General features: G+C 47.2%; 1 protein-coding gene across 4 annotated transcripts in view; it reads left to right on the top strand.

Annotated features, from left to right (window-relative positions):
• Positions 1 to 6512: 6512 nt before the first annotated feature.
• The window catches only part of VPS37C (VPS37C subunit of ESCRT-I), a 32355-nt gene continuing 20039 nt past the window's right edge, over positions 6513 to 18828 (top strand). For 2 of the 4 annotated variants that reach the window (XM_054662318.2, XM_508469.9), the window contains exon 1: positions 6513 to 9478. The gene's annotated coding sequence lies outside the window, so the exon portion shown is untranslated. Of the gene's footprint in view, positions 9479 to 9675; positions 9789 to 18828 lie in introns of those variants that run through there. The other 2 variants (XM_009460466.5, XM_003313065.7) reach the window with 2 other exon arrangements.

Raw genomic sequence — 18828 nt, 5'->3', positions numbered from 1 at the left:
CCTCCAGCTGGTCAGAGGGCTCTTCTGGGATGCTTCCCAGAAGAGAGACTGCCCTTTCATTCTGATGTCCAGCTAGCCTTAGGGGTTGGGGGGATTTGTTTGACTCCCTGTGGCTTTATCAGCTGATACCATGTCGTTTCCAAAGACTTGAGAACCTTCGCAACGTTCCTGGGCAGGTCCTTGCCCAGAGACCAATACGGATCCAAGTGTAGGGAGCTGCAGTGGCCGCCAAAGCTCAGAGTTCCTGGGGGCTCAACCTAACGGGACGGAGCCTGGCTGGTCATGGCCGAAAGCTTTATAACAGTCACGCCACTCCCTGCATCTTGCTCTTAAAGAGCTTGTGTTGGGGGGCAGGGATTTAAATGCCATGGGTGCCACTGGGGTGAGTGCATTCTTCCTCCAGCTGCTGGCTTCTCCACAGATCACAGGTGCAGTGGGACACACCTGTAATCCTAGCTACTGGGGAGGCTGAGGCAGGAGGATCACTTGATGCCAGGAGTTTGAGACCAGCCTGGGCAACATAGCAAAATTCCATCTCTAAAAACAAAAAACAAAACTTAAAGAAAGAGAATCTCTTTATGTCTTTTCTGTTCCATTGAGGGGGTTTTGGCCACTGGGAACCAGAAAGCCTCTCTCCCTCAAAGCCTTTTTAGGATTCCTGATATGATGTTGATAGGAGTAGAAGAGGTGGGAACATCCCAACATCACCTGAGCTTGCACTTTCACCGGGTTTGAGGTGCTTTTGCTTCTCATGGCACCTATGACTTGTCTTTGGAGAATAGAATACATTGGCCCACAGGTGTAGGGTGGCCCTTAGCCAACAACTGAGGGGTGCAGGCGGGAATGTGAAAGCCCAGCTTGCTTGCCTTAGGTTGGGGCAATTTTCAGGCATGACTTACATTCCAGGGCCCCCCTGTGGGATCAGGCTGGAGCTTCCCTCTGCAGGACTTGCATAAAATCACACTTTGGCTTGGCTTCATCCCCTTCCCAGTCCTGCTACCCTGCTCCCTCCCTCACTGGTTTCCTGAACCACCTTTGAAATAAATCACTTGTACATGAAACCTCATCTCACTGGTTACTTCTGGGGAGCTTGACCTGAGACAGTTTCCTTCAGGCAGCCACTGAGACCCCAGCTTTGAGTTCCTAGAGCACCGGGAAGCTTTCCCTGCCATATGGCTTTGCCCCGGCCTGATTTTCTGAACCCCCGGCTGGACCACATGTTCCTGAGGGCAGGGATCTCACTTGACTTGTTCATAAGTCCATGGTCTCTACCTGCCATAACTCTAATTGTCAAAACCAGGCTAACATCCAGGAATTAAGCTGCAGGTTCAACTGCTGTAACCAAAGCCCAAATAACAGAGGTTTAAGTAAAATACAATTTAATGGCTGGGTGCGGTGACTCACATCTGTAATCCCAGCACTTTGTGAGGCCGAGGCGGGCAGATCACAAGGTCAAGAGATCGAGACCCTCCTGGCCAACATGGTGAAACCCCGTCTCTACTAAAAAAAATACAAAAAAATTAGCTGGGCCTGGTGGTGCGCGCCTGTAGTCCCAGCTACTCAGGAGGCTGAGGCAGGAGAATCACTTGAACCTGGGAGGTAGAGGTTGCAGTGAGCTGAGATTGAGCCACTGCATTCCAGCCTGGCGACAGAGCGAGACTCCATCTCAACAACAAACAAACAAACAAACAAACAAAAATTTCATTTATCTTTCATATAATAGATAATAGTCCAGGTGGCTCTCCAGTGATTGAAACCCAAATTCCTTCTTGTTGCCTTGCCATCCTCAACACATGATATTCATCTCTTGGTCCATTATAGCTGCTTCAGCTCCTGTCATTACATCTGCATTCCAGCCAGCAGGAAATAGAGAAAGGGAAGTGGGATATGCCCCTTTCCTTAAAAGGCATAATCCAGAAGTTGCAAAGATTACTTCTGCTCATATGTCACTGGCCGTAATGAAGTTAACAGGGGCACTTCTAGGTGAAAGAGAGGCTGGGAAATGTAGTCTTTAGCTAGGTGGCCACAGACTAGGGTGAAAGTTGGAGTTTGATTACTGGAGGAAGTAGATGATGAGCAGTTCCTGTTATACCCTCCTGCTTCAGTGAAGATAAGCTGGTTTCCACCCTCCAAATCTCAGAGGATCAATACAACTAAGGTTGATTTCTCACTCACAGCCGACCTGGGTTGGCAGGGAGCTCTACTCCTCGCAGCCATGCAGGGACTCAGGCTGACGGATGCTCTGTCCTGATGCAGGGGAAGGGGATGGGTGAGAAATGGGACTCTGGTTCCTAAAGGCTTCTACCTGGAAGTGACACACGTCACCACCTCTGCTCACATTCCATTGGTCAAAGTAAATTTGACCAATGGGGATGGGTGGCAGGGGGATGAGGGTGGGAGGGGGATAGTGGTTTGGAAGAGGGAGGGGAAGTGTGGTTCTGCTGCTGTGGTTATGAACAGCAACAATGGCTGTTGCTGTTCCTTCATCCATGTGCTCATGCCTCAGTCACCTTTGGTTCTCCCCACCCCTGCCCTAAGCCTCTTTTGGCCAACATATGCAGATTTGGATGAGACTATACAGGAGGACATGCACTAGGCTGTCAATAAGCAGGGGAACCAACCAAACAACCAAAGAAAAAAAAGAAAAGAAAACATCCCCAAACTATGCTTAACCATGTTTATAATCACAATTTGCATTTATGCATGATTATGTATATGTGCATTTTTTTTTTTTTTTTTTTGAGACACAGTCTTGCTCTGTCACCCAGGCTGGAGTGCAGTGGCTCGATCTCGGCTCACTGCAACCTCCGCCTCCTGAGTTCAAGCAATTCTCGTGCCTCAGCCTCTGGAGCAGCTGGGATTATAGGCCCCCACCACCATGCTCGGGTACTTTTTTGTATTTTTAGTACAGATGGGGGTTTCATCATGTCGGCCAGGCTGGTCTCAAACTCCTGACCTCAGGTAATCCACGCGCCTCGGCCTCCCAAAGTGCTGGAATTACAGGCGTGAGCCTGTAATAGTTTGTGCTTTTTTTTTTTGGCAGCCTGAGTAGACTAAGACACACAGTAACTGTGTGTAGTAGTATCAGGTTTAAGTTTAGGTGCACATTATAGAAAACCTGAAATAACCACAACTGTAAAAAGATAAAGCTTATTTTTTCTCCCTTAAATAAATCTGCAGATAGGCTGTTCAGTTTGAACGCTTTCCATTTCCAAAGTCACCTCATAGTCCAATATGGCTGCGGGAGTTCCAGCCAGCACTTCTGAAATCTAGTGAGTACTTAGAAGGCGGGGGAAGGCAAAAAGACTCACACCCCAGCTGAATCAGCTCCTTTAAAGCAGCCTTCCAGGAAATCCCCCTCAACACTCCTGCTTATATCACAGTCACCTAGTCACAACTAACAGCAAAGGAGGTTGGGAAATGCAGTCTTTTAGCTGACTGGACACATTGCTATCCTGAATGAAATGTACTGTTTTTAAGGAAAAACAGAGAACGGATAATTTTGTAGGCAGCTGCCAGCCCCTACTTCAGAGGCAAATCCATTGTCTGGATTGTGCAGGCTGAATGGCTCGGCACAGCGTGGGAGCCACAAGGAGGAAGCAGAAGTGAGAAACCAGGCTCTCCCTCGCCCTCTCCCTCTCCCTCTCCCTCCTCGCCCTCTCCCTCTCCCTCCTCGCCCTCTCCCTCTCCCTCCTCGCCCTCTCCCTCTCCCTCTCCCCACGGTCTCCCTCTCCCTCTCTTTCCATGGTCTCCCTCTGATGCCGAGCCGAAGCTGGACTGTACTGCTGCCATCTCGGCTCACTGCAACCTCCCTGCCTGATTCTCCTGCCTCAGCCTGCCCAGTGCCTGCGATTGCAGGCGCGCGCCGCCACGCCTGACTGGTTTTCGTATTTTTTTGGTGGAGACGGGGTTTCACTGTGTTGGCCAGGCTGGTCTCCAGCTCCTAAACGCGAGTGATCCGCCAGCCTCGGCCTCCCGAGGTGCCGGGATTGCAGACGGAGTCTCGTTCACTCAGTGCTCAATGGTGCCCAGGCTGGAGTGCAGTGGTGTGATCTCGGCTCACTACAACCTCCACCTCCCAGCCGCCTGCCTTGGCCTCCCAAAGTGCCGAGATTGCAGCCTCTGCCCGGCCGCCATCCCATCTAGGAAGTGAGGAGCGCCTCTTCCCGGCCGCCATCCCATCTAGGAAGTGAGGAGCGTCTCTGCCCGGCCACCCATCGTCTGAGATGTGGGGAGCACCTCTGCCCCACCGCCCCGTCTGGGATGTGAGGACCGCCTCTGCCCGGCCGCGACCCCGTCTGGGAGGTGAGGAGCGTCTCTGCCCGGCCGCCCCGTCTGAGAAGTGAGGAGACCCTCCGCCCGGCAGCCGCCCAGTCTGAGAAGTGAGGAGCCCCTCCGCCCGGCAGCCACCCCGTCTGGGAGGGAAGTGGGGGTCAGCCCCCGCCAGGCCAGCCGCCCCGTCCGGGAGGGAGGTGGGGGGGGTCAGCCCCCCGCCCGGCCAGCCGCCCCGTCTGGGAGGTGAGGGGCGCCTCTGCCTGGCCGCCCCTACTGGGAAGTGAGGAGCCCCTCTGCCCGGCCACCACCCCGTCTGGGAGGTGTACCCAACAGCGCATTGAGAACGGGCCATGATGACAATGGCGGTTTTGTGGAATAGAAAAGGGGGAAAGGTGGGGAAAAGATTGAGAAATTGGATGGTTGCTGTGTCTGTGTAGAAAGAAGTAGACATGGGAGACTTTTCATTTTGTTCTGTACTAAGAAAAATTCTTCTGCCTTGGGATCCTGTTGATCTATGACCTTACCCCCAACCCTGTGCTCTCTGAAACATGTGCTGTGTCCACTCAGGGTTAAATGGATTAAGGGCGGTGCAAGATGTGCTTTGTTAAACAGATGCTTGAAGGCAGCATGCTCGTTAAAAGTCCTCGCCACTCCCTAATCTCAAGTACCCAGGGACACAAACACTGCGGAAGGCCGCAGGGTCCTCTGCCTAGGAAAACCAGAGACCTTTGTTCACTTGTTTATCTGCTGACCTTCCCTCCACTATTGTCCTATGACCCTGCCAAATCCCCCTCTGCGAGAAACACCCAAGAATGGTCAATTAAAAAAAAAAAAGTGAGAAACCAGCCAGAGAGATCTGACTCCCAACTCTAGAGATAAAAAGATAAAGTAACTCTTCACTGGCAATCATCTGAAGACCAAACTAGAGATTCTACATGCCACATAGCAAAACTTCCTTTAAAAATTGCTCTTCCGGCCGGGCACAGTGGCTCACACCTGTAATCCTAGCATTTTGGGAGGCTGAGGTGGGCAGATCTTGAGGTCAGGAGATTGAGACCATCCTGGCTAACATGGTGAAATCCCGTCTGTACTAAAAATATTAAAAATTAGCCAGGCGTGGTGGTACGCGCCTATAGTCCCAGCACTGGGGAGGCTGAGGCAGGAGAACTGCTTGAACCCGGGAGGCGGAGGTAGCAGTGAGCCGAGATCGTGCCACTGTACTCCAGCCTGGGTGACAGAGCGAGACTCTGTCTCAAAAACAAACAAACAAAAAACCCCCAAAACAACAACAAAACTGCTCTTCCAACTCAGTTCCCAAATCTCTCGCAATACCTCAGCTTCTCAAATTTCTCATTACCTCGAACTCTTAACTTCCTTGTCTTGTCTTCCTTGTTTACGTTACCTGTCCGTCCATTCAACCAGTATGACAAGGTCCAGGGCTGAGCAGCTGAGCAAACAAGCAAGCAAAGAAGCAAAATGAAACCCTCGCTTTTTAGAAGGGGGTAGAGAGGCAATGCAACGTATATACTTCAACGTAGTGTCATATTTTTTGTTCCTGATCAGCGTCATTTGAAGGACTGAGTTATCTTGGGCTAGAGATACTTTGTTTTCTCTCCAATCTCAACCAAAAATGTGACATCCTTGAGGCTGGAGAGGGTATCTGTTCATCTGTGTATCCGCAGGTCTTAGCAGTGTGGGTATTCAGTGAATGCATGTGGAATGAACAAAGGAATGAAGTGAATGTGAGAAACAGAGTAAGGTACCCCCTTCTGTAACTGGGGTTGTTTGTGTTTATAACTTTTTAAAAATTTTGCATTAATCAGGGCCACTCCACTTATGAATGAAATTGGGTGTAATTGAGGTATAGAACGTGGGAACATAGGTGTATGTGTGATAGGAGACCAGGACTGGAGGAGGGGCTAGAGCCAAGGGAAGTTGCAAAAGGCCCAAAGTCGAAAATAGCAGGAACCAAATAGAAAGAGCACCCTTTTTCCCAATGCCACTTCCCTCCCATGACTTGAATTTCCTGCAATTTTCTCTTCCTCCCTCCTTCGTCCTAATTCTCTATCTTTGGTTATTCAGGAGGGCCAGCACCCTGTGGCCCCAGAAGATAATGTGGCAACGACTTAGGACACGGAGAGAGAGCGTAGGCAGCAGTGTGTCATTTCCCCTCAACACCCTTGGTGGAATCATCGTGTCTGTCACATTCACAAGTTCTTCTTCTTCTTCTTCTTTTTTTTTAGCGTTAGCAGTTTCCAGCATCTGCATAAAATGATGTATAAAATAGAGTCTCTGCCTGTCCTTAGAGAAGTTACTATCTAGGGGGAGTGAAAGGTCAACTACAGAAAAGTGTAGAGAATGCTAAGAAAGGGTTGAAGGGTGGGGTGTTTGAATAACATATAAGGGGGGAAGTTACCCAGTCTTAGGATATAGGGGCTTTCCAGAAGTAGAGTCTAAGACTTAAAGGGCACAAGTGACAGAAAATCCAAAACAACAGTGACACGAGGTGGTTTATTTCCCTCTCACACAGAGCCCAGAGGCAGCCGTCCAGTGGTGTCATGGTCCTTTATGGAATCAGGGCTCAGGTTCCTTCTATTTTGTTGTGCCACTAGTGTGGCCTCTATTCCTATGGTCGCCTCATGGTTCAAGATGACTACACTTGCTCCAGCCATCATGTCCATGTCCCACCTTCCAACATGGTACCAAGCAGTGAAGAGATTGCTGGATATAAACTCAAGCTAATCCATCAATAGTGTTTCCTAATTATTTTCCTTCAGAAATGAAACACATGCAGAGTTAAAAATCACATAGCAGCTGGGCGTGGTGGCTCACGCCTGTAATCCCAGCACTTTGGGAGGCCGAGGTGGGTGGATCACCTGAGGTCAGGAGTTCGAGATCAGCCTGGCAACATGGTGAAACCCTGTCTCTACTAAAAATACAAAGACTAGCCGGGTGTGGTGGTAAGCGCCTGTAATCCCAGCTACTTGGGAGGCTCAGGCAGGACAATCACCTGAACCCAGGAGGCGGAGGTTGCAGTGAGCAGAGATCACACCATTGCACTCCAGCCTGGGCAACAAGAGAGAAACTCCGTCTCAAAAAAAAAAAAAAAAATCACATAGCACAAAAAGGCTTATGACAAAAAATTAAGGTCATCTGCCCTGGCCCTCCCTAACCCTCAGAAACAATTTCAACCTAGCTTTCAAACAGGTGCTGTCAATGGGAGTCACTCTGACATTCTGTACCAAGTGAAACGTTTGCAAAACCAACATGCCCCCGCTCAAAGGAGTCACCAGTGTCTCAGAAGGGTCAGCAGCTGAGACTGCCTTCTTCATGGACCCCTTCTGTTATAAGAAGGAGTTTTGACAAATTCAGTTTGACAGAGTTTAATTGAGCAAATAATGATTTGTGAATCAGTCAGCCCCCAGAACCAGAATAGGTTCAGAGTGACTCTGAGGCTGCCAGGTGGTTGGATAACATTTAGGGATAGAAAACAGAAAGCAGGTTGGGCGTGGTGGCTCATGCCTGTAATTCCAACACTTTGGGAAGCCGAGGCTGGAGGATTGCTTGAGTCCAGGAGTTCCAGACCAGCCTGGGCAACATAGCGAATCTCCATTTCTATTAAAAAATAATCATTAAAATTTAAAAATAAGAAAAGAAAAAGGAAATAGATGTCCAGAAAACAGAAGCGAGGTACAGAAACAGTTGGACCAGTTATGTAAGCGCAGAACCAGCCCCATCTGGTTCAACTTTGTGTAATAAAGTGGTGAGTTGTTTTTTCAGTTGCCATGATCCCAGGTTGCAAGTTATGTAACCTGAGCGTGCCCAGAAGAACCAAGCATGCAACCACAGGCGCAACCTAAATGCTCAGACCAAAGAACCGGAACAGAATTAAGAAGTAGATACATGGCACAAGCCATGATCTAATCAGATTGAGCCATGGCATCATCCCATGGCAAGATCCAGTCAGATCATTGCTTATTGCAAGATTCAATCAGATCACGGCTCATTACCCTCTGCCTATAACACCTGCCACAGCCCCTGGCTTGGGGAGACAGATTTGAGCATGTCTCCTTCCCAGTTGACTTGCAACAAATCTTTCCCTCTACAAAAACCTGATACTTCGGTGTTTGGCTTTCTGAGGGCAAAGGGATCCAGTTTGGTTCCCTACCAATGACAGATTGACATTTGCCTTATTGGAACAAGGTTTGAACAGGTGGCTGCCTGTGATTGGCTGAAACTCTGTGATTGGTATGAGTAGGTTCCAGTTCACTATGTACGGAGAAACCTTTAGGACAAACTTAAGATACGCCAGGAGACAACTTTAGGCTAAACTGGACACTTCTCCCCTTTTGGTCAACCTCTTGATTTTGAGAGGTTGGAAACTTTAGACATTGACATCAGTTACCATTGTAAATAGACTTATTTGGTCTCAAATTCCCCTGGGAAATAGCAGAGCAGTGGGTTTCATAGGTGGGAAAGGGAACAGAATAGAAAAAAAAAAAACCACCTGATTAGTTAACATCAGGTCACTTCAGATTCCTTTTTTTAAGGGTTAGAGCAGAGGGGGCTTCCTTATTATGCTGGACTCTCCTGTTTCCAGGGGGGAAGGGAGGAGATGGGGAATACTGGTAATTCTGTAGAATGAATGGGTGGGGGAAAGAGATTAACTAGTAAATGGAAATGAGTGTGTGGTGGCCTTGGGGCTCCTCAGTCTGAGCTCAGCCCATCTGGGGCTCCTCCTAGGTTCTGGGCTTCCATCTGCTTCCCCCTCCTTTTGGGTCCCTCTGAGAAGCCTCCCAAGATCGAGCTGTGTACAGAGCGAGTCCTCGCTGGCCACTCGGAAGGCGGCGGACGTCCGCGCCGGCGCACTAGCCCAGAGCGGCCTGGTCTCCGCCCAGTCGGCGGGGCCTCTTACCGGGGGCGGGGCCGAGGCGTGCGGCGAGCGCTGGAGGGGTCTCGAGGGCGCTCCCGTGGTTGTGGCCCGGGCGGCCGCGAGCGTGTGTGTGTGGCACGATGTCGTGGTAACTCAGAGGCGCGCGAGGCGGGGCGCCCAACGGGGTCGCGGGGCGAGCACGCGCGCCACTGGGGCGCCGGACGTTGCAAGGCGGTCACATCCGGTAGGGGGCGGGCCTGGCGGACCCCGGAAGTGTGGGCGCGGCTGCGGTTTAACCCGCGGTGGCGGCGGCGACGGCGGCCCTGGCAGGTGAGCGGAGACTGGGGAGGGTCCCGGCTCTGCCGCAGGCGGGCGGGGCAGAGGACGACCGTGGGGGCGGCGCCGGCCGTGGCTCCCGGAGCGCCCCCGCCTGCCCGCCTCATCCTGGCAGAGGCCGGTGATTGGGCACGAGGGGCGCGTGACTCTCGCCGGGGGCCGGCGCCCCTGCCCCTCGCGGTGGGAGGGAGGGAGGGAGAGCGCGAGGCGCCGCCCCGGCTCCCCGGCGGGTCGCACCTCCAGTTCCGCCCCACCCCTCACCGCCACCCTCCTTTCTGCGTCTCTGCAGGCCGTCGTCCCATATGTGAGCATCTTGCAGTCACAATTCTGATGACATTAGAGCCAATTAGCCCATTGTATAGATGGGGAAGCTGAGGCCTAAGAGTAGGGTCCGACTTGCCAGAGGGCACGCGAGAGACGAGTGGCAGAGGGGAGGTTGGAGGGACTTTGGTCTGTGACTTACTGGCTTGTGCCCTTTCTCCAGGGCATTGAGAGATGGGACTTTCAGCTTTGGCTTTGTTCAGGACTCAGACTTGGACCTCCCAGCATCACTGAACATTTCTTACCCCGGGACCCTCTGGGCGCAAAGGGCAGTGATGTATACATACCCATTATATGCCTGGTTCCTCTTCATTTCCTCCTCAGCCGATGAGGCGATTTCCCACTTTACGGATGGGAGAAGGAGTTAACTGGAGGTGTTTTGTGAGTTACTGGCAGAGTGGACTCTACAACCTGGGGTTTTAGTCGCTGAGCTGAGGCAGTGCTTTCCCAGCTACACCTTGTCTGGGCTCACTTACCCTGGGAATGTCAGTCTTCAGCTCCAGAAACTTCCCAGACTCATTTCCCTTCGCTCCAGCGGTACCTCAGTTCTCTTGCTGCCTAAGGCCTTTTCCACCCTCTTTATTGGCTCCAGGAGTCCCATTTCCTACTAATGCACCAAGATGCTGCCACCAGACTCTCAGTTCTGTGACTTTTGGCCTTAGAGCTGGAGGTGGTGGTGACCGAGGAACTGGGGAAAGAAAGACTCTTACTTTGTTGTCCAAAGCTGCAACCCTGCAGACACCTGAACTCTGTAGTTCCGGGTGGGATCGGGGACTGTTGCAATGAAAATACTGGACGCTAAACTGAGTCTTTGTTCTTTGCGGTCATAGTGCCCAGAAAAGCCTTTTACCTAGATTATCTTGGAAATGTGGTTCCGTGCCTTTGTAATTTCCATTAAGTAGAACATTTTCATTGTAGACTTTCTGAGCAGTTTCTGGCCGCTGTTTTGCAGGTAGCAATAGCTGTGATTTGTTGCTTGGCTTCATATGCTGGGCACTGTTCTAGGGCTTTCTGAACATACCGAATTTTGCGAACATGTCCAAATAGGTGATGATCCCGTTTTACAGATGAAGTGAGTTGCGGAGATGTTAGATAACCTGGCTAGCGTCACACAGCCAGTAAGTGGCCAAGTTTGGATTTTTTTTTTTTTTTTGAGACGGAGTCTTGATCTGTCGCCCAGGCTGGAGTGAAGTGGTGTGATCTCAGCTCACTGCAACCTCCGCCCCCTGGTTCAAGCGATTCTCCTGCCTCAGCCTCCCAAGTAGCTGGGATTATAGGTGCCCACCACCACGCCTGGCTAATTTTTGTATTTTTTAGTAGAGACGGGGTTTCACCATGTTGGCCAGGCTGGTCTCGAACTCCTGACCTCAGGTGATCCACCCGCTTTGGCCTCCCAAAGTGCTAGGATTACAGGCGTGAGCCACTGCGTCTGGCCGCAAGTGAGATTTGTAACCCATCAGTCTCATTTCGAAGTTAATGTGCTTTTAACTCTGTGATACTGCCTCTCAGACCGTTTAGTTTCCCAAAGGTGCTGGACCTTAAGAATAATTTCTGATGCTTGTTAAAAATACAGAGCTCCACCTCTAGAGATTCTTGGGCTATTGTCTGGAGGAGGGCCCAGAAATCTATTTTTAACAAATGCACTGGGTGATTCTTACGGTAAGGCAAGTTTGGGAAACACTGCCTTTAAGAACTTTGTAGATTTGCTGGGCCAGTGGTAGCTTGGAAGTGACATTATTCCTGAGGATTCTTGTTTTCTTTTTGTTTATTGCTTTGAAATTTGTTAATTTGCCCTTAAAAGGCCTTTGGGTTAACTAGCCATGTGAATCATTTCTGGACACTCTTGGCCAGTAATAGTAGGGGTTTTCCAGGCTGACAAAATTAGATCACTCAAGACCTGATTTAATGGATTTAGCTCTTTTAATCCAGCTGGATCTCTGTTGTGTGGAAATTCTGTTAGAAGTGTCCTTGAAGGATGTGGCGTTTCCACAAGGTTTTGGTCTGTTCCCAGGTGCTTACCGAATGACAGAGAGGTGTCTAATGGCAGCACTGTCTGAGGTTTTGCTAGCTGTAAAGGCATGTTTACTTAGTAGGTGCTCCTTCCAATTCATATCTCACCTCTTTATCTTCCTTTACTGGTTTATGTGAAAGACTTAAGCAAATATCAAACAGGTTTGTCTTGATTTAGCTGGGGCTGACAAGTAGGACCCCTGAGGCTTAGGATGGGCTGGAGAGGAGAGAGAGTCTCCCCCAGTGAACCTCAAACAGATAGCTCAGGCAGGTAGGCCCTACCTCTTTGAAGACCTGTTAGTATTTTTAGTTCCGCTGGTTTATGTGGTCCCACCTCAAGCAGGATTACAACTAGTCACGGATAAAGTCAGCATTATAGGATTACTTTATTCTCCTATCTGGTAAACACTGATTTCTAATTTATTTTCTTTTAAATAGAGAACATACTTCTCTATTAAATTTGCTGAGACTTCTTCTGTGGTCTGTCTTGGTAAATGTTCTGTGAGCACTTGAGAAGATTGCATCTTCTGCTATTGCCGGGTCAAGTGTTCTATAACTTTCAATTCAGGCAGGTTGGCTTGTAATGTTCAAGTCTTCTGTGTCCTTACTGATTTTTGGTCTTCCGTTCTTTCAGTTATTGAGAGAGGGACATTGACACTTCTGATTGTAATTGTGGATTCGTCCATTTCCCCTTGTAGTTTTATCAATTTGTGTTTCACATGTTTTGAAGCTCTGCTGTTAATTGCATAAACCTTTAGGAGTATTATATTCCGTGTATGAATTGACCTTCTTTATTGTATTGCATTAGTCTGTTTTGCATTGCTATAAAGGAATACCTGAAGCTGGATAATTTATAAAGAAAAGAAATTCATTTGGCTCACGGTTCTGCAGGCTGTACAAGAAGCATAGTACCAGCATCTGCTTCTGGTGAGGACTCAGGAAGCTTTTACTCGTCTCAGAAGGTGAAAGGGGAACAGGTGTGTCACACAGCCACAGAGGGAGCAAGAGAGATGCCAGGCCCTTTTAAGCAACCAGCTCTCATGTGAACTAAGAGAGCAAGAGCTCATTACTGTGGGAGGGCACCAAGCCATTCATGAGGGATCTGTCCTGTGACCTAAACATGTCTCACTAGGCCCTACCTCCAACATTGGAAATCAAATTTTAACGGATTTGGAGGAGACAAATATCCAAGCTGTATCATTGATCATGAAAAGAACCTTTTAGCCCCCGGAAATAGTCTTTGCTCTGAAATCTACTTTGTCTGATATTAGTATAGCTAATTCAGCTTTAAAAAAATAGTGTTAGGAATTGATTTCCAGAGTATGTAAAGAACTTCTACTACCCAACAACAAAAAACAACCCGATTCAAAAGTGGGTGAAGGACTTGAATAGATATTTCTTCAAAGAAGATACACAAATGACCAATAAGCACATGAAAAGATGCTCAGCATCACTAGTCATTATGGAATGCAAATCAATACCACAGTGAGCTACCGCTTCACCCATTAGGATGGCTATTATTAAAAAAAAACAACAACAGTAAATAATAAGTGTTGACAAGGATGTAGAGAAATTGAAACCCTTGTGCTTTTCTGGTGGGAATGTAAAATGGTATAGCCAGTGGAAAATAGTATGGCAGTTCCTCAAAAAATTAAACATAGAATTGCCATATCATCAGCAATTCCACTTCTGGGTATATACGAAAATAAGGGAAAGCAGACACTTGAACAAGTATTTGTATACCCATGTTCGTAGCAGCATTATTTACAATAGCCAAAAAGTTGGGAGCCATTCAAGCGTCCATGGACAGGTGAATGGATAAACAAAATGTGTTATATGTATTAGATAGAATATTATTCAGTCTTAAAAAGGAAAGAACATTTGATACATCCTGTAATACAGGTGAACCTTGAAGACATTATCCTAAGTGAAACCTGCCAGTCACAAAAGAACAAATATTGTTGGATTCCTCTTACATGAGGTTCCTAGAGTAGTCCAATTCGTAGAGACAGAAAGTGGAATGGTGGTTGCCAGAAGACGGGAGAAAAGGAGAATGGGAAGTTAGTGCTTAATGGGTGCAGAATTTCAGTTTAGGGTGATGAAAATCTTTTGGAGAGGAATGGTGGTGATGGTTGTATGACAAAGTAAATGTACTTAATGTGAAAGAACTGTATACTTAAAAATGATTAAAATGGTAAATTTTGTTACGTATAAAACAGTTTTTAAAAATAGAGGATTTAAAAATTACGGTATATCTCTTAAAAAGTTTTTTACTTCTAAACAATTTGTGTCTTTATATTGAAAGTGGGCTTCTTGTAGGCAGCATATAGATGAGTGGTGTTTTTGTTTTTTTTTTTTTTTTTTTGAGACAGTCTCCTTCTGTTGCCCAGGCTGGAGTACAGTGGTGTGATCTTGACTCACTGCAACCGCCTCCTCCTGGGTTCAAATGATTCTCATGCCTCAGCTTCCTGAGAGCTGGGATTACAGGCGTGTACCTACCATGCCCAGCTAATTTTTTGGTATTTTTAGTAGTGATGGGATTTCACCATGTTGGCTAGGCTAGTCTTGAACTCCTGACCTTAAGTTATCTACCCACCCCTCCCAAAGTGCTGGGTTTACAGGCGTGAACAACCGCACCTGGCCGGGGGTTGCTTTTTAATCCAATCTCACAAGCTGCATTTTAATTGGGGTGTTAAGACTATTTAGATTTAATGTGGTTATTGATATGGTTGAGTTTAAATCTACCTTCTTGCTATTTGTTTTCAACTTGTCCCATGTGCTTTGTTCCCTTTTTCCTTTTTTATGACTTCTTTGGGATTGAATAATTTTTATGATTCCACTTTGTTTCCTTTGTTGGTTCATTAATTCGAACACTTTTTTTAGTGGTTGCTTTAAGGTATATAGTATGCATCTTTAATTTGCTACAGCCTATCTTCAAGCGATATTATACCACTTTAGTGTAAGAATCTTGCAATAGTTTACTTTCATTTCCTTCCTCCTGGACTTTGTATTGTTGTCACCTGTTCTACACGTGCCATAAATCCCATAACACATTGTTATTTTTGCTTTAAATAGTCAATTATTTTTTAAGGAGATTAAAATGTAAAGTTCTTTTATATTTACTTGTTCGTTTAACATTTTTGGTGCTCTTTATTCCTTCATGTAGATCCACATTTCTATCTTGTTTCATGTTCCTTCTGACTTGAGGACGTCCTTTTAACATTTCTTGTGGTGCTGGTCTGTTAGTGATGGATTCTTTCAGCTTTTGGGTGTCTAGAGAAGTCTTTATTTTGGCTTTGTTTTTGGAAGGCATTTTCCCTGTATAGAATTCTGGATTAACTATTTTTTTTTTCAGTGCTTTAAAGATGTTCCAGTGTCTTCTGCTTGCATTGTTTCATATCAGTAGTCTGCTATTTTTCTTTCCTTTTTTCTTCTTGCTTTTTAAGAGGCAGAATCTCACTCTCTCATCCAGGCCAGAGTGCAGTGGCATGATCATAGCTCACTGTGGCCTCAAACTTCTGGGCTCAAGTGATCCTCCCACCTCAGGGTCCCTAGTAGCTAAGACTACAGGTGTGTATCACCATGCCTGGGTAGTTGTTTTTTAATGATTATTCTTTATTTTTGTAGAGATAGGGTCTTGCTATGTTGCTCAGGCTGGTCTTGACTTCCTGGCCTCAAGTGATCCTACGGCATCAGCTTCCCAAAGTGGTGAGATTACAAGCATGAGCCACCACACCTGGTCTGTTTATTTTTATTTTTTGCTCTTCTGTTTGTAATGTATCTTTTCTCCTTATAACTGCTTTTCTTTCTCCCTGTCCCCCCGCCTTTTTTTTTTTGGAGACAGAGTCTCACTCTGTCATCCAGGCCAGAGTGCAGTGGCGTGATCATAGCTCACTGCAGCCTCAAACTTCTGGGCTCGAGGGATCCTCCCACTTCAGCCTCCCAAGTAGTTGGGACCACAGGAGTGTGCCACCATGCCAGGCAAATTTTTTATTTTTTGTAGAGACAGGGTCTCACTATGTTGCCCAGGGTGGTCGAAAACTCCTGGGCTCAAGCGATCCTCCCACCTCGGCCTTCCAAAGTGCTGAGATTGCAGGTGTGAGCCACTGTGCCTGGCCCTAACTGCTTTTCTAACTGAGTTTAAACAATGTAATGATGATGTGCTTTTGTGTAGTGTAATTTTCTTCGTGTGTTTTGTGCTTGGGTTCATTGAGTTTTTTGGATTTGTGGGTTTATAGCTTTCATCAGATTTGGAAATTTTTCAGTCAGTAATTCTGCAAATATTTTTTTTATTCCCTTTTCTCTTTCCTCTCTTTCGGGGACTCCAGTTACATGTATGTAAGGGTGCTAGAGGTTGTTCCATAGCTCTCTGATCATTCATTTTTCCCAGTAGTCCCTTTTTCTTTTCTCTCTGTGGTTTGTTCTGGTTAGTTTCTATTGCTCTTTCTTCAAATTCACTGGTCTCTTCTGCATTGTCTAATCTGCTGATATTACCTTTCAGTATACTTTTTATCACAGACATTGTAGTTTTCATCTCTAGAAGTTTGATTTGGGTCTTTTAAATATCTTCCCTGTCTCTAACATGCTTAATCTTTCTTTTAGCTTCTTGGACATATGGAAAATAGTTTTAGGAACTGTTTTAATGTCCTTGCCTACTAATTCCATTATCTGTGTATTTTTTGGGTCTGTTTCTATTGCTTCCCTCATTATGGGTCTTATTTTCTTGTTTCTTTGTATGTCTGGTAATTTTTTATTGTATATCAGATGTTGTGAATTTTACCTTGTGGGGTGCTGGATATTTTTGTATTTCTAGAAATGTTCCTGGCATTGTTTTAGGACACTGTTAAGTTACTTGGGAACAGTTTGATTCTTTAAAGCTGCTCTCAAGGTTTGTTAGTTGGAATCAGAACAGCCTTAGGCCCAGGCCTGATTTTTCCTCACTACCAAGGCAATTCTGTCCTTAGTACTTTACCAATGTCCTGTGAATGATGAGGTTTTTCCACTGTGGCTGGTGGGCACGCAAGACTATTTCTGTTTCAGTTTGAGCTCCAAGGATTGTTGCCTTGGACTGGTATAGATCAGTAGCAGCTGAGAACTGGAGGGGGACCCTCTGTAGGTTTCTGGGTTCTCTGTGTGGCCCTTTCCTCTCTGGTACTCTGCCCTGTGAACTCTGGCTACCCTGGCCTCCCTGGAGTGTGAATTCCTCTCCTCCACTGCCTGTGTCTTGGGCCCGGAGTCCCTCTAGGAGTAACTTGGAGCAGCTATAGCACTCAGCTTGGTTGTTTCCCACTGTCAGGGTTCACTCTTCTGTGCTGTCTGATGTCCAATGTTTACAAACTATCATTTTATGTGTTTTGTTTGGCTTTGTCTGGCTTTTTAGTTTTTTGTGGCAGGAGAATAAATCTAGTGCCTCTCCCTCCACATTAGCCAAAAGTGGAAGTCCCTGTCCAGTCAGCATTCCTTGGATGCCTGGTGTATTAGTCCGTTTTTTCACACTGCTATAATAAAAAGAACTGCCCAAGACTGGGTAACTAATAAAGGAAAGAGGTTTAATTGACTCACACTTCTGCATGTTTGGGAGGCCTCAGGAAAGTTACAATCATGGCAGAAGGTGAAGTGCGTTCGTCTTAATGGCGGCAGGTGAGACAGTGTCTGTAGGATAAACTGTCAAACACTTATAAAACCATCATAGCTCATGAGACCTCATTCACTGTCACGAGAACAGCATGGGGGAACCGCCCCCATGATCTAATCACCTCCCACTAGGTCCCTCCCTCCACCTGTGGGGATTATGAGGATTACAATTCAAGATGAGATTTGGGCAGGGGCACCGAGCCAAACCATATCACCTTATATGTGCCCAGTGTTGACCTTGGCGCTGGGATGCAGAAACAAACACGACATGGGCTGTGCCCTTGGGGAGCTCACACTCTTGCTGGACAAGCATGCTGATTCCTAAATAAGAAATGCTATGTGCTGTGTACAGAGTACCATGGAAGGCAGGATGAACTCTTTGGGAGGAAGAAGCAAGGAAAGCTTTAGAGAGTTGCTGGCTTTTGAGGGATGGAGCAGGCATTTTCTAGATGGGGAAAGTGTAGGAAAGAGTATTCCAGGCAGAGTGGAGAGCAAGAGCAAAGGCGGAGAAGCCTGTGCTGCGAATTCCTTGCCGGACAGGATCCCTGTCTTACTGCTGTTTAGAGATCAATATATGTCAAGTGACTGGAAGTGTGGTTTTTGTTCTGGGACTAGTAGGTAGAACAGAAAGAGTTGGGATGGAGTGAGCAACCCATGGAGAAATAGAGGCTCGGGGTCAGCTGATACAAGGCGTTGTATACCAAGCTGAGGAGCACAAGATTTGGAACATAATACCAAATGCTGGGGAGCCATGGGAGCTCTGATAGTGTTCTCTCGAGGTTACTGGGGGATGTAGAAGAGGGCTGGAGAGGGCCAAGGCGGGCTTAGGGCAGACTTTCTGTACAAGGATGAAAATGAGTCCAGAGCTCAGTGTGGTCATGGATACAGCTTTGCCACCCTTTGTTTGATAATGGCCTTCGTGGATTCCTGCCTGAGTCAAGAATTGATTTGAGAAGGCCCTGGCTTGGTTTCTCTTTTTCTGTGGCTATACCTGTCTGCCTGTGGATGATTCCACTGGATCCGGAAGTTCTGGGTCTGGCTTATCACTGGCAGGGGTAGGGTCTGCAGCTGCCCCACTTTATGTCAGCGTAGGATGGCCAAACCTCAGTGAGTACAGCGGTCTTATCATCTTGGGCTTTGAACAGACACACCTTGCATGACCGGTGCACACTCCTGGATGTTTGTCCTTTGCCTTGACCTTCCTCTTGATCCCTCCTTAAAGGGACAGTTGAATCCACTTGCTCAGCTTGCTCTGTGCAGATTAGAAGTGGGCTGGGGGAGGATGGACAGCTGCAGATTGAAATCCTTTCCGAGTCATCTGAACAGTAGGGACAAAGGAGATACAAGTGGAAGTTGGTGTGAAGTCAGTATGTTTTCCT

The sequence above is a fragment of the Pan troglodytes genome, chromosome 9, assembly GCF_028858775.2.
Source record: "Pan troglodytes isolate AG18354 chromosome 9, NHGRI_mPanTro3-v2.0_pri, whole genome shotgun sequence".
NCBI lineage: Eukaryota > Metazoa > Chordata > Mammalia > Primates > Hominidae > Pan > Pan troglodytes.
The sequence above is the reverse complement of the archived record's forward strand: the minus strand, read 5'-3'. Positions and strand labels throughout refer to the sequence as shown.